Source organism: Peromyscus leucopus, chromosome 20 (assembly GCF_004664715.2).
Source record: "Peromyscus leucopus breed LL Stock chromosome 20, UCI_PerLeu_2.1, whole genome shotgun sequence".
NCBI lineage: Eukaryota > Metazoa > Chordata > Mammalia > Rodentia > Cricetidae > Peromyscus > Peromyscus leucopus.
Window position 1 is genome coordinate 33,885,792 of NC_051080.1, and position 15,957 is coordinate 33,901,748.

The following is a 15,957-nucleotide window of genomic DNA, read 5'->3' on the forward strand; positions in this document are numbered from 1 at the left end:
CATGCCTCCCCACCCACCATGGCCCAGCTCATTTATGGGCCATGTTCAGTCCACTACTTTCTCTGCCTGCTCTGCACTCTTCCAGATGCCTCTGGCTGTGCCCTCCCTCATATTTACAATAAAAACCTTCTCCACAACCATACCTTGGAGTGGTCATGTCCTCATTGTATACAGCATTATAACTTAAAGTTGGCCCCTAAGCATCCGTTCTTACTTATATATAACCTTTTACACATATATATCCCCTAATATCTCCCACCATCAGCTTCTGTTTCTAAGAGCATTCACACTGCTACGCCCCAGTCAGTACCTACTACTCATCTCCAGATCTTTCTTCTTGCAAGCTGAAACTCCGCCCTGAGACAATAACCCATCTCCCATCTCCACCAGCTCCTCGCAACCTTTGCTTTTTGTGATCAGCTTCCTTTAAGTAGAGAAGGCTCATGGCATCTTTGTCTTGGAGAGGGAGGGGAATCAGTAAGTCAGACATTTTAAGTGTGTAAATGAGACGTACACTAATCTACTTGGCGTCTCTCTTCCCTGTTTGTCTATCTGCTGGGGATCCGTCTGACTCCTGGTCCCTCAAACCCATGTTGAAGCATGCTTTAGAATTCTCTTCTTGCTGGGCGGTGGTGGCGCACGCCTTTAATCCCAGCACTTGGGAGGCAGAGGCAGGCGGATCTCTGTGAGTTTGAGGCCAGCCTGGGCTACAGAGTGAGTTCCAGGAAAGGCGCAAAGCTACACAGAGAAACCTTGTCTCGAAAAAAAGAATTCTCTTCTTAGGTTGGATGACGCTGCCTGCTGAGGCCTCATCCAAACATCACATCACAGGACACAGGCGAGTGCCCGGCCACTCTAGCTACCGTGAATAGGGCTGCAGTCTGTCGGTCTGCGAGGACCTTTGTGTGCTAGCCTACTCTCTGTCACTGTAGAGTAGATAGGCTCTCTCTTACCACCCAGGCCTGAGGCTGCACACTTGATGAAGAGTTTTGTTATGCAGCTCGTAGTTTTGGGGGTCACGTGCCTAGCATTGATTTCACTGTGTGAAGACTTCCGAGGAGATGATGTCACTGTCAGAGTATGTGCAAGACGGACTAATCCCACCATAGGACAAGCCAGAGAGGGATTTGAAGAGGGGCCGTTAGGGTGGACACAGGCTTCATCTCCAGAAGGTGCCACCATCTAGTAACATTGTCACTTCCCTACACCTGGGCCACCGCCTACTCTGGGGGAGGGCCCTTCTCCCCAGTTAATGAGCGCTTCCAGTGAATGTTCCCACAGACTGCCCAGAGGAACAGATCCTAGTTGATTCTAGATCCAGTCGAACAGACAACCAAGACTAAGCTGCAGAGGAGACACTCATCAGCATGTTGTTTTCTGAATTTTTAAAACTGTCTTTCACTGCTATTTTAATTTGCATTTTTCCTAATCCTTCTTTGGTGCCCTTTACCACAGGTTTATCTCTAGAGAAATGTCTGTTCCTAGTCCTTTGCCCCTTAAATTAGGCTGGTTGGCTCCCCATGGCTGAGTTAATTTGTTATTTTGTTTTGTTTTGTTTGTTTTTGTGTAGACCTTGTGTGGTAGTTTGAATATAATTGGCCCCCCATAAGCTCATGGGACACGACACTGTTAGGAGGGGTGGCCTTGTTGGAGTAGATATGGCCTTATTGGAGGAAGTGTGCCACTGTGGAGGTGGATTTTGAGGTCTCATATATGCTCAAGCCACATCCAGTGTTTCAGTTCACTTCCTGTTGCCTGCTACTTAAGATGTAGAACTCTCAGCTTCAGCACCATGTCTGCCTGCATGCCGCCATGTCCACCATGATGATAATGGACTAAACCTCTGAAACTGTAAGCCACACCATTAAATGTTTTCCACAGCAATAGAAACCCTAACTAAGACAGCTTGTGCCGGCTGGCTTTTTTTCCCCCTCCATGCACTAGGCGTTTACAGGTATTAAACAGGGGACAAGCCAGGGCTGTGTTCTAGCACAACAGTTACCTGCACCTAGGTCCAACTTTCCCTCAGTTTCCCCCCAGGCAGTTTTCAGAGTGTTCATGGTGCATCTGTGCCTTGCTAACAACCTGCTCCCTAAAATTTGGCTGGTTTTCTGTTCTCGGTTTGTTGTATCTGCGTTGCCTCTTGGGAACAGTCTCGATTCACTGCCAACCTCTTCATCTTCTGATGCTGTCAGGGCGAGATCCTCTAGGGCTGTAGAAAGCTGTTGTTTTTCTCTGACAATGTAAAGAATAAAAAAGGCAGGAAAAAGCTGGGCAGTGATGGTACACACCTCTAATGCCAGCACTCTGGAGGCAGAGGCAGGCAGGTCTCTGAATTTGAGGCTGGTTTGGTCTACAGAGCGAGTCTCAGGACCGCCAGGGCCACAAAGAGAAATCCTGTTTGGAAAAACCAAAAACCAAAAAGGCAGGAAAAGCAAGGTCTCAGCACTCAGCCAGATACTAGTGAAAGTATGTGCAAACACCCCCACACACATGCACATGCACATGCGTGCACATGAGCAAAGGGACAGACTTCCCAGGGTGAGGAGCTAACCCAGCAGAGATGGTGTGCACGTTCACTGGTGAGGGCTGGGGGTTTCTCTGTGTTTGAGGATGGGATGAGGCCCCTGTTCTCCAGAAGGCGGAACTGGATGGCAAGCGAGTGGATAACCCAGGTGAAGGCAGGAAAGCTGACTGACTCCTGTGGAAACTTGAGGTTCCACTGAGCAGTTACCCAGGATTAGGGGGAGACTGTCGCACTGACCAGATCCCTAGAACTGGGGGGAACCAACCCACTGAACAGTTCCCCAGGGTTGGAGGAGACAACCCACTGACCGGATCCCTGGAATTGAGGGGAGACCATCAAGTCTTTGTCTTAGAAAGGCAGATGCAGGAGGTCAGCCATCTTAAATGTTGAAGTGAAAAACAGTATAAATCTATCAGGACCTCTTTTCCCTGTCTGTCTGTCTGCCTGTCTGTCTACCTACCTGCCTGCCTGCCTGCTTACCAGGACCAGTTTGACTCCTAGTCCCTCACATTCTCTCACTATTTATACAAGACACTTTATGCATGCAATCTGGAGACATCCTTCGCCTTGAAGAGGGTCATCCCTCCTGAAATTCGAAGTTACCTACATGCCCTCCGCTCTCCCCCCAGGCCCCTGCTTCCCCCCCCCCCCAGGCAGGACTGCTTTCTGCACATTGTTTCTAAGGGTGTTTGTGTCATTCTCTGGCAGCTTTGAGAGAGACCACAGAGCAGAGCAGGCTGCTGTAGAGTAAGCAAGCAGGGATGCCTCTAAAGTGCCCGGGCCTGGAAGGCTGGTTATCACTGGTGGTGCGGTCAGGAACTCAGAAGTGCCCGCATCCGTCCCTGGTCCACCCACTCCTCCTCGCCTGGGTGCTTGCAGGAGACACTAGCTCGGGAGACAGGAGCACAAAGGGGCAGCTCCATGGGAACAACCTGGCTTGTCTTCCACCATGGGCAGAACCCAGGCGGAACAGACCTGGTTGCGTGGCTGAGGTCCCACAGACCCTCCCATCCTCTAAACCCAGGACTGTGCTGCCCCCTGGCTGGTGGCGTGGAGGTAGATCAGAAAGCAGCCCAGCTGTCTTTTTTTTTTTTTTTTTTTCTCCATGCAAAGACAAAGAAAGGATCTGGTCAAGCATGCGGCACTCTCAACCCAGAGACTGGGGTGTCTACAGAACAGCCTGTAAGTGTCTGGGATCTAACCGCCTCAGAGAAGCAGTGTACTACCCTCTTTGGAGAGACAAAGCTAAGCAATGTAAGAGGGTGATTTCACTTCTCTCCAGACCAGGTCATGTTCTGGGCATTTCCAGAAGAAAGAAGAAAGGAGAAGGAGGCAGATTAAGAAATATGGTGATGTGAGGCTCCTTGGCTGGGTACCCAGCACCAAAGGAAAATAAACAGCATGGAATCAGGAAGCAGCTATGGAGATGATGGAAGGCAATGAGGTCTCCGTGTCACCTCCAACCCTGTGAGCCGTCACAAAGTGTCCCCAGAGTGCTGACTGCACCTGGGGGAAGGTGAGCTCCCAGCTGTTCCGCTGCCATGCCTTCCTTCACTCCACCATCACAGACTCTAACCCGCTGCAACCCTAAGTCCAATTAAACGCTGTCTTCCATAAGTTGCCTTGGTCATGGTGTTTCATCACAGCAATAGACAGTAGCTAAGACGCTCTTCCACCAGACTGCTTTATTCTTTATACCTTTTTACACTCCCCAAACTGTTCGACGAGATAATAAATACCCAGCCAAGCTCTAAATTTGCACTGGGACTATCAATGCTACTCGGCATCTTATTTTATATTCATTGGCATCTTAAATATTTAATTAATTAATTGGCGTGTGTGTGTGTGTGTGTGTGTGTGTGTGTGTGTGTATGCCATAGCACACATGTGGAAGTTTGAGGACAACTTTTCGGAAGCCAGTCCCCCCGCCCCCCTTTAATCTGTCTTAGTTACTGTTCTATTGCTGTGAACAGAGAGCATGACCAAGACAACTTATAAAAGAAAGCATTTAATTGGGGGCTTGCTTACAGTTCGAGAGAGTGAGTCCACGCACATCATGGCAGCAGGCGGGCAGGCATGGTGCTGGAGCAGAGCTGAGAACTGACATCCTGATCGGCAGGCAGAGAGAGAGAGACTGGGCCTGGTGTACACTTTTAAAACCTCAGAGCCCACCCACTGTGACACATCTTCTCCAACAAGGCCACACCTCCTAATCCTTCCCACATGGTTCCACTAACTGGCGACCAAGCATTCAAACATATGAGCCTATGGAGGCTGCTCTCCTTCACACCACCACAAGTTGTATCTCTCTTGTTATGTCTGCCTCTACGTGTGTTATTTGAGCTTCCAGCAGATTCTCTTGTCTCCACCTCCGGTCTCACCACAGGAGTGCTGGGGTCACAGACCTGGATCGCCACATCCAGCTGTCTATATGGGACCTGGGGCTTGAACTCAGGTCATCAGCTTGTGCAGTCAGCATTTTACCCACAGAGCTATCTCTTTGCCTGTGGAGGCTGGAATAAAAATGGTCCCCATAGGTCCATAGGGAGTGGCACAATTAGGAGGTGCGGCCTTGTTGGAGTAGGCGTGGCTTTGTGGGAGGAAGTGTGTCACTAGGGGGTGGGCTTTCAGGTCGCAGAAGCTCAAGCCAGTTCTCTTCCTGCTGTCTGCCGATCGGGATGTAGAACTCTCAGCTCCTTCTCCAGCGCCATGTCTGCCTGCACGCTGCCATGCTTCCCCTCCATGACGATAATGGACTAAACCTCTGAAACTGAAAGCCAGCCCCAGTTAAATGTTTTCCTTTATAAGAGCTGCCATGCTTCCCCTCCATGACGATAATGGACTAAACCTCTGAAACTGTAAGCCAGCCCCAGTTAAATGTTTTCCTTTATAAGAGCTGCCATGGTCTCCGTGTCTCTTCACAGCAGTAGAAACGCTCGCTACGACACTGCCCTAATTGGCCTCTGTGCTCTTGCTGTTCTATTTTTGCTTGCTTGCTTGCTTGCTTGAGGCAAGGTTTTGCCACGCAGCACAGGCTGGATTTGAACTCTCGGCAATTCTCCTGCCTCACCCTCCTGAAGGTTGGGATTACAGGTATATACCACCCCATTCAACTAGTTTTTGGCCTTTTTGCTTTCTTGAGGTGTGTGTTCAAACATCGGTCACACCTGCAGCAAACAGGAGCCAGGTGCAATTGGAAAATGAGGCGTTGTCAGGTCTTTTGAAGTCTGCTCACAAAGGAACAGCCCTGAGATGACAGGCTTCGGATGTGGAGGAGAGAGATGGAGCTGTGCCTCCTCCTCCTAACCACGGAAGCTGAAACCTGAGAAGAAAGTTGGTTGTGGTGGCATGCGCCTGTAATTCTAGCACTGGGGTGTTGGTGGAAGTATTAGGGCAACTCCACGTAGTTAAAAGGGAGGTTTATTTTGTGGGGTAACTCACAAGTAAAGGGATAGGTTACAGGGTCCGGGAAAGGTGTAGTACAGTCCGGGGGTGTTCTCTGGAGAACTCTGCTCGGTCTACATCCAGTGTCCAGGATCCAGGAGCCAAGAGAGCCAACGCATCCAGATCTCGGGTCTTAAGGGCTCCTCTTTCGGCCCCGCCTCATAGGCATGACAGTTACCTGAAGCCTCAATGGGGGTAGTACTTCCAGGTCAAAGCTGGAACAACTACCCACTACACTGGGGAGGTAGACACAGGAGGATCAGGGTGTCCTCAATTACAGAGTGAGTTTCAGTCTAGCCTGGGCTACAAGAAGCCTGGTCTAAAACAAAACAAAGCAAACGACAGGAGGTGGGGAGCTGGCCCAGCTGGTAAAGTGCTTGCTGCACAAGGGCCAGTGTTCGGGTCCCAGCACCCACCTGAAAAGCTGTAACCCCGATCTGCAGGGTGGGGTCGGGGTGGACACAGGCAAGTTTGGGCCTCACTAAAAAGGGCCAGATCTAGGTTCAGTGAAAGACTCTGTCTCAAAAAAATTAGTGACAGAGGAAATTGACCTCTGACCCCCACATGTGCACACATGGACTAGCATACCTCTACACACATACACATGTGCACACATGGACTAGCATACCTCTACACACATACACATATGCACACTGTACTAGCACGCATCATGCACACATACACAGAGAGATTTAAGTCAACAAAGAAACCTATCTTAGTTACTTTTCTATTGTTATGCTAACACACCATGACCAAGGCAACTTCTAGAAGGATTTTATTTGGGGCTCAGGGTTCCAGAGGGTTTGATTTAATCATCATCCAGGTGGGACTCGTGGCAGTGGGCAGGCACATGGTGCTGGGGCAGCAACTGAGAGCTCCCATTTCCATTTGCAAACAGGAAGCAGAGAGAGAACCATTCAAAATGGAGTGAGTCTTTTGTTGCTTGAGTCTTAGATGGTCTTTTAATAAAAACCCAGAGCCAGATATCAGGGTGAAAGCTGAAAGATCAGAGAAGCAGAGCAGCCAGCCACTAGTTCTTACCTCTACGAAATCCTCAGCCTAAAGAGAGTGAGTTCCTGTTTCCTCACGCCTTATATACCTTTCTCTGCCCTGCCATATTACTTCCTGGGATTAAAGGCGTGTGTGCTTCCCAAACAAAGGCATGAGATCTCAAGTGATAGGATTAAGGGTGTATGCCACCACTGCCTGACCTCTATGTCTAATCTAGTGGCTGGCTCCATCCTCTGAGCCTCAGGCAAGTTTATTAGGGTACACAATTTATCACCACAGTCTTTTGAAACCAAAGCCTGTGTCCAGCGAGTACTTCCTCCATCGAGGCTACACCTCCTAATCCTCCCCCAAAAGCCGCCAACAGCGGACCAAGTATTCACCCGTCTGGGACATATGGAAGTTGTTCATGTCAAGTGTTGGTCCCAATAAGAAAAGTGACTTTGAGCCGGGCGGTGGTGGCGCACGCCTTTAATCCCAGCACTCGGGAGGCAGAGCCAGGCGGATCTCTGTGAGTTCAAGGCCAGCCTGGGCTACCAAGTGAGTTCCAGGAAAGGCGCAAAGCTACACAGAGAAACCCTGTCTCGAAAAATCAAAAAAAAAAAAAAAAAAAAAAAAAGAAAAGTGACTTTGTAGCACACTCTGTCCTCTGCCACCAGAGCTGAGAAAAAAGGAGAGAGAAAAGTCTCACTGTCTGAGGGCCTCTGCAGGACACTGATGGTCCCATCCTTGGGGCCTATGATCGATGGAGCCATCCTACACCCAATTTGTTCCTTTCTCACTATCCAGTCCCACCCACCTTTCTCCATCCTTTCCCAACCCAGGAGGGTGTCTAGGTCTTACCCTGTGATCCCGAGTCCTGGGGACACAATGCCACAGTGCTTGCATTATGAGGTGGGACTGAACTGCACTTGGCCATCAGGTTCTGTGAACCGCACTGGGTTTCGAGATACACAGATCCCACTGCCATGCCATCTACCTGCCACCCACACACCCTACCTGCCTTTGACCTCTGTCTGGTTCCTCTCGCCTGCTCCACTAAACGCAGCGTGCTGAGGAATAAGGAACCCTACTTGAGCTGGAGTCCGTGGGTCACTTCCAAGGTGCTCATGTACATGGCTACTTCCTCTTCTTGGATGAGGAGGGCAGAGATGGAGTTTCCTTCCTCCCTGCCCAGGTTGGGGCAGCTGCCAGGCTCTGGAAAGTGGAAGTCCTGGGCTCTTACCTGAATTTCATCACTACCTGGGTGTGATGAGCAGTCACTGCCTTGCACTTTACCTCTTTCTCTCTCACACTGGTTTTTAGAGACAGGGTTTCTCTGTGTAGCCTTAGCTGTCCTGGAACTCACTCTGTAGCCCAGGCTGGCCTCGAACTCACAGAGATCCGCCTGGCTCTGCCTCCCGAGTGCTGGGACTAAAGGTGTATGCCACCACCCCCAGCAAGTTTACTTCTCTTAAAGGGGTTTGCACTCACTGACACCATGGCGAGACTCTGGCCACTCCTCTCTGGGCAGCCTCGAGGAAGCCCTATGGTTTGAGTCTGCACCGAGGCCAGCATCAGGATCTTTTGTATTTGCCAATGGCCAGCCAGATTGCTCTTTGCCACCCATGTATCGGTAGACACCCCAGAGCTCTGGGAGCCAGGAAGCAGGCTATTTGCTGTCCGAGGAACACAGATACGTCTCTAACAAAATCTGATGATGCTCTCCTTAGAGTGGCAAAGTCTGTGGGAGGCCCCTCCTGCTTCCCCAGAGGTGCTCAGACAGGCTGGCCCTAATTATCTAGTAATGACCTTGCCCAGGAGTTGGAGGACCCCAGGCCATTGTTGACACTGCTCTGAGGCCTTGGGGGCTGCTTTGTGTAAGTCTAGTTTGTCTACAGCTCTGGCTTTCTCCTCACAGGTTCGTTCCCTGGAATCTGAGCTCAGAGATGCTAAGTGCCACCTCAGAAGAGCCTTGCTGTGCCACAGGAAGGGCCCGCACAGCAATTGCACAGGTCAGCCGTGGCCACCCGGGAAGCCTCCTAGCAGACAAATTGATCTAGAGCCATGATTCTCAAAACTCTGTAGACTGTAATGAGCCAGGATCCAGACCAAACGAATTCAGAGGGAAAACTGAGCAGGGGCCCTTTTTAAAGGGGACATTCTAGTTCATAGAATTTTCTAGCTCCATCAGGTGGCATGGGCCTGTAATCCCACCTACACGGGAAGCTGAGGCAGGAGGACCACAAGTTCAAGACCAGCTCCAGCAATTTCCCTTACAAATGTTTAAGCTGGATGAGAACACCAGAGAACTATTTGCCATTGCAGGGCAAGCTGACAAGACCCCAGGATGGGCCCTGAACCCAGGCTCCCAGCTAGCTCATCAGGGCTGCTCCTACAGTCATGTCTGCACTCAAGGCCCTAGGACCTGCCACAGTGGGACTTCCGTGTTCTCAACAGCTGCTGGTACCAACATTCTGATAAATGTCTTAGGAAACAAAACTAATTTAGTGGTAAGAATCAAAGCAGGGTCTGGTGTGAAAGAATGGATGTGCAGCCTGAGGCTTTGGGGGCACACTGGAGTGTGCACGGATAAGGATGTGAGGAACACCCAGAGGCTTTAGGGGGGCACTGGAGTGTGCATGGATACAGCACATACAGCAGCACCCACAGACTCAACGCCAGCTCTAGCTTCATGGCCACCGGCCCTTTCTGGAAGTCTGGCAGGGTACAGAGAACCATTGAGGAGTTACCCCTTGCTTGGCCAGATGTGCACAGGCTCCTACGTGACTGGAAGCCTGGGGAGGAGGGTGAGAGGGGACAGTCAAGGGCTGAGAACCCTTGCTAAGGATCCAGAGCAAGAGCCACGCTGGCCCCCACAGTGCCTTGTCCTGTGGTCCCTGGGCAGGGCTGGAGAGGAAGACCAGGTTGCCGGATCTGAGGGATGAAGGTGACAGGGGTGTGACTGGATCTGTGACGTTGGTCATTGTAAAAACTCAGGGTAATCACAGCTGCTCTTTTGGGGATGGCTTGCCTACACCCCTGGTTTAAACATTGCCTGTCTTGACCTTAGGACATCTGTCTTCAGTGCTGTCCCCTCTGGGGTCTGAAGACCTGACAGGGAGGGGACAGGCCTGTCTTGTCCACACCAGTGTCCCTAGTATCAGGCGGCACTCACCACATGAAGGTGTTATGAACGGTGTTGGACAGTGTGGACTTGTGACATGACACACGACATTTCTGGTGAGTTGAAAAAGGACGATCTGGGGTTTGCTGGGGATTGAACCCAGGACCTTGTGTGCATGACTGACGTGTGTCTACCACCCACCCACACTTCTAGCCTTGGAGAACAGATTTTTTTCTTTTTAATTGGAAAAGCTTTTCATTTCTCAACTTTCCCACTTAGAGAAGTTTAGTATCTAGGTGGAAACACCGAAGTAAGAAACCACTACAAGAAAATAAAGAGAATTTCCAAGATCCATCTCAATTTTATAAGGAGATGAGAAGGTGACCAAGAGGCAAGGTCACAGCTGGAGATGAGGAAGAGGGGAAGTCTTTGCCAAAGGCGTGAAGCTCATAAGGTCAGATTTTAGCGGAGCACCAGGATAAGGAGTGGCCAGGAGCTTCTCTACCTGGGATGTGTCACGATGCGCTGGGGGTGGGGCCATCCCCTGGTGTCTGGGATTGCCTGGACCTTGGGTATACTAATGCTTTCTGGGTGATTCTGCTGTGCAACCGAGTGTAAGACCCATTGCTTTAGAAGGGGAGAGGACATGTCCTTTTTCTCTATAGCTTTGAGACTTCTCAAGCAATCTTCCATTTTCACAGGAACCAGCCCCCCGCCCGTGTGTGTGTGTGTGTGTGTGTGTGTGTGTGTGTGTGTGTGTATGAATGCGTGTGAATGACTGAGGTCAACCTGAGGAATCATTCCTCAGGCTCTGTCTACTTTGTTTTTTTTTTGAGCCTCTCACTGGGACCCAAAGCTCGCTGATCAGGCAAATGTGACCCCTCCCCACTCCCACCCCCTTCCTGGCTTTTAAAAATGCCTGTGTGACAAGAGCTTTATTAAGACATCTCCCTAGCCCAGGCTTCTCTCTTATAAATGGCAGGTTCTAGATGGGTGCTGAGAATAGTGTGGGAGAGGAGGTCTTTACCCTAATAGCTCAGCACCCCCTGCCCCCTTCCGAGAAAGCCATTAATTAATGAAGAGGTCAGTTGCAATGGGAATCTCCGATGGACAAACTTACATCTCACTCCCCACAGGGTGGGGTGGGTCTGGGGGAGGGGAACACCCAGCGAGGAGAGAAGCTGGTCCCCTTCCACTGCATTACCTGCCAGTTTGTGGCCCTGGGCCTGTGCGTTTGCATCCAGACGGGCTGTTCACTCATTTTGCTATTCAGGGCACAGGTGACCATGCTGTGTACCCTTTGAAGCAAGTAAGATAGACATGGTGGGTGTGTAGGATGAAGAAAGAGTTCATCCAGTCCTGTTAACACCTGGGGCTTCAGCAAAGCCTGCTGTGGGTCCTGTGTGCCACCCAAGCCGTAAACCTGCCTTGTCCTCACTGGTGAGCTTTCCTTGAAATAGGTCTAAAAGGGACAAAGTATCAACACAGGTCTCAACACAGAAATTTCAGGGTTAGGGAATTCCTGTGGTAGCTAGGAAGCCAGTGGCTATGAGGACAAGGGACATGGCTTGCAGTGATCATAGGGACCCCAAAAATACTCAGAGAAATTTGCAAGAGACAGATAGGGTTGGGGGACCATGAAAACCTAAAGACTCACCCTCACTGTTGGAATGTGAATCACGTCCCACAGACTCCTGTCTGAACACATGGTGCCCCAATGACAGTGCTGTTCTGGGGAGCTGGGGAGCCTTGGGAGATGGGCCTGGAAGGTGACACCTGTTTCTACTTTTTTTTTTTTTTTTTGGTGTTTCAAGACAGGGTTTCTCTTGAAGTCCTGGCTGTCCTGTAACTCATTCTATAGACTAGGCTGGCCTCGAACTTAGAGATCTGCCTGACTCTGCCTCCTGAGTGCTGGGATTAAAGGCGTATTTTTACTTATTTGCTGCTGCTGCAATGTGGCCATCTCAAGCTTCCCCTGCCACAGAAGTCACACCCGTCACATCTTCCCACCACAGAAGACTGTGCTGTCTGTAACCACGTGCTAACCTAAATTTCTTCCCTGATCGATCCCATTAGATACTGTCTCAGTGAAAATTAGTCACTTGTGGTCATTAAAACTGATGCTGGGACAAGTGTGGTGGATCTTACCTGTCATTTTAGCGCTTGATAGCCTGAGGCAGGAGGACTACCATGAGTTTGAAGCCAGTCTGGGTTACACAGTGAGATCATATCTCAGAAAAACAAGTCAAAATAAACAAAACAAAACTCAACTAAACTAAACAAACACTCCTCCTCCTCCTTTAGTTTTTTTGGAGACTGAATTTCTCTAACTTCCTGGTCCTGGAACTCACTCTGTAGACCAGGCTGGCCTCGAGATCTGCCTGTCTTTGCCTCCTGAGTGCTGGGATTAAAGGCGTGTGCCACCACCGCCTGGCTCCAAACAAACTTTTGCTGAGTAAATTTAGGATGTGTTTCCCAAGTTGCATTTGACCCCATAGTCCATTTATAATTGCAATGAAAAAAAAACAATCCCCTCTCCTCGGTACTCCTTTACTGTCTCTCCTCACCCTACCCTTGTGCCTTCCACTGAAGATTCTGTTGGCCAAGTTGAGATTGAGTCTGCATTCCCACTGGCCTGTAGTAGAAAGTGGTTTGATTTAAAATATTCCACTACTGGTGGTTTCACACCCACACGCATACTAATTGGAGTCTGGCTTGTGTGTTATTTATATGACATAAAATTGGGGTGCATATACATGTTGGGATAGAAGAGAGGTTTCTCTAGATTACAAGACGGACGAACTAACCCTTGGGCAGTGGCTTGCCTGTTGAAGACTGATCTGCATTTATGACCCAGTGAAACCCAGGGAAGCTAGCACATGCTTCCTTTTGTGATGGGTAGCATTTCTAAACTACTGGTGGTGGTCTCAATGAGAATGGTCTGCATAGGCTCCTATGTTTGAGTACTTGGTTAGAATAGTTGGAACTGTTTAGGGAAGAATGGGAGGTGTGGATTTGTTGGAGGAAGTGGAGGTGGGCTATGAGGTCATTCTCCATGTTTCTTTCTCTGCCTCATGGATGTAAGCTCTCAGCTACTGCTCCAGCGCCATGTCTGCTAGCCTGCTGCCGTGAACTCCATCCAACCCTCTGCAGCTGTAAGTGCCAAATTAAACTTTTTTTTTTTTAAAGTTGTCTTGGTCATGGCAGTAGGAAAGAAATGAAGACATCCCCACTTATTTTTTTAAAAAATCAAATGGACTTCCTATCCCTAAAGGATTCCAACCCTGGACAACTTTCCCATGCAGTCACATGAAGAAGTGAGACACCCCTCAGCACTTACTTAGACTTGGACTATGGGAAAGAATAGATTTGGATTCCCAAACCGCAACATCAGACTTCGGATGGGTAAGGTCAAGGGTGCCAAGAGCGAATTTTGAGGGGATGACAATTGCTTTTCCACTTCTGGCAGAACCTTTGGATGAGGGGACTGGCTGTGACATGGCAAGGGGGCACCTTCAATTTAAAGACTCATCATTATCCTAGCACCCTGGAGGCAGAGGCAGGCAGTTTGAAGCCAGTGTGGTCTACATAGTAAATTTCAGGCCAGCCAAGGCTATATAGAGACCTTGTCCTTCCCCATCCCCGGGGTGGGGACGGGACACTAATCACTTACCCAGTTGGCACTCCCCCAGGTCCCGTGAAGCTACTGGCTTATTTGAAAATAACTGTGGACACATTGTGCTTGGTGGGTGGAAGCAAGTGAGTGTAGGATACGAAGCCAAATGAGAATGGGGATGCTGTAGGCTCATCTACATTGTCTGGTCTACACCAGTGAGTGTACAAGACTGCATTGCTGTGTGTCTAAGGCGGGAGACGCTTATCGTGGGAGGAACAATTACTAGAGAACGTTGCTGTCAGCAGACAGAATCATCAGACAGAGCCTTGGAGACAAGGAATGCCAAAGCCTGCTCTAAAGACAGCCATGTGTTAAACAGGGAAAACATTCATCATGGGACAAGTCAGCCAGCTTCCATGTAATTGTCATAATCTAGCCTTGGAATGTGCTTCTTTAAAAAAAAAAAAAAAAAGGCCTTTTGTACTCTTTCATGTATGAAAGGTACAGTTTCTTCAGATCTTAGGTGACTGTACACGTGGTGACCCATAGTGGTATGTATTTGATCCCTCTCCTGGAGGATTAGGGCTATCCATCCCAGCACTTTAGATAACCAGTTTGAAAGCTGGTACTACACTGGTACACACAGTGACCAACTACAGGGACACACTTTTCTTTTAAAGACTTGTGTGTGTGCATGATACATGTGTGCAGCTGACTGTGGCAGCCAGAAGAGGACATCAGATTCTCTGGAGTTGGAATTACAGGCGGTTGTGAGTTGCCCTATGTGATTGCTGGGAATTGAACTCAGGACCTCTGGAGGACTATCTACTGCTCTTAACCACCTGGCCAGCTCTCCAGCTGGGGATACGCTGATTTGCTTTTTGCCTGCCTTCCTAATACACATAGCTCATCAGCGCACCTATGATACTTGCAAACCTATGCTTGTGGGATGGGGTGTAAGCTCAGCTGAAATGCTTGGGGGCCTGGAGAGTTGCATTGAGTTTAGAGTGTAGACTGGAAAATGGGTCTTTAAGGAGCTGGATATATGGTCATGCTTTTAGAAGAATCCAGGGGAAAGCCTGGTGGACTAACCGAGGAAGTCAGTAAGCCATCTCACAACTAAGACGAACACATTAACAAGATCACAAGTGGGCAGGGTCAGTCATGTACCCTCAGAGAGATGGGTGCCATGAAAGCAAGTGAACCAGGTAGGTACAAGGGGGGCAGTCTGGGAAGGCACTTAAGCTGATGGGTGGTCAGATCTTCCCAGAAGGGTACTTAGATCATGACTAAGGGGAGAGCTGAGGCAGAGCTTGGTCAAGGACCCAAGACAGGAATGAGCTCAGCTGTCAGGGCAGGGTGCAGCCAGGTGAGGCAGGTGAAGAACAACTTGGAGCTCAGAAACTGGCTGGTAATGCTGTCCCCATGGGAGCTGCAGCAACAAGTGTTTCTGAGCAGTATTCCTAGAATAGGATCTGGGATCAGTGATAACTGACCCAAAAGGGGTAGGAGTGTAGCCTCCTTTCAGGTTTTTCCTCTTTAACTAGAGCAGCAGTTCTCAACCCGTGGGTCACAACTCCTTTGGGGGGCATTAAACAACCATTTCAGAGGGGTTGCATATCAGATATTTATATTACAGTTCCTAACAGTGGCAAAACTACAGTTAGGAAGTAGCAATGAAATAATTTTATGGTTGGGGAGTCATCACAACATAAGGAACTGTATTACAGGGTTGCAGCATTAGCAAAGTTGAGAATTATTGCTCTAAAGCATAGTCATTGAACAAAGTAAGGGTTTCTTTTCCCTACAAGGTCTCACTATGTAGACCAGGCTAGCCTTGAACTCAGAGATCCACCTGCTTCTGTCTCCAGTTAGCTGTGGTTTATGACACTTTCCAATGCATCACATACTTAGGCCAGTAATCCCCTATAGCCTCCACCTTACCGTTATCCTTCTTTTATCAAGGGCTTTATCAGTTGTCACTCACAGACCCAGGGGACTGCTATGGCATGGACGTCCCCCAAGTTTTTATGTTGAAATCCTCATGTCCAAGTATCCATCCCAAGTTGTCTGTCCTCTTCTAACCACACAGACCTGCTGATGACTTAACCTTAGTGGTGAGAAACAAGCTTCTGTTGTAATCTACCCAGTTTACAGGCAGAAATTGCTGCTGAAATCAGTGACATTTTGGGGTGCACAGATAGCAAAAAAGAGGTCAGCTGGATATGAGCTGGGCTGCTTGGGCCTGGACCCTGT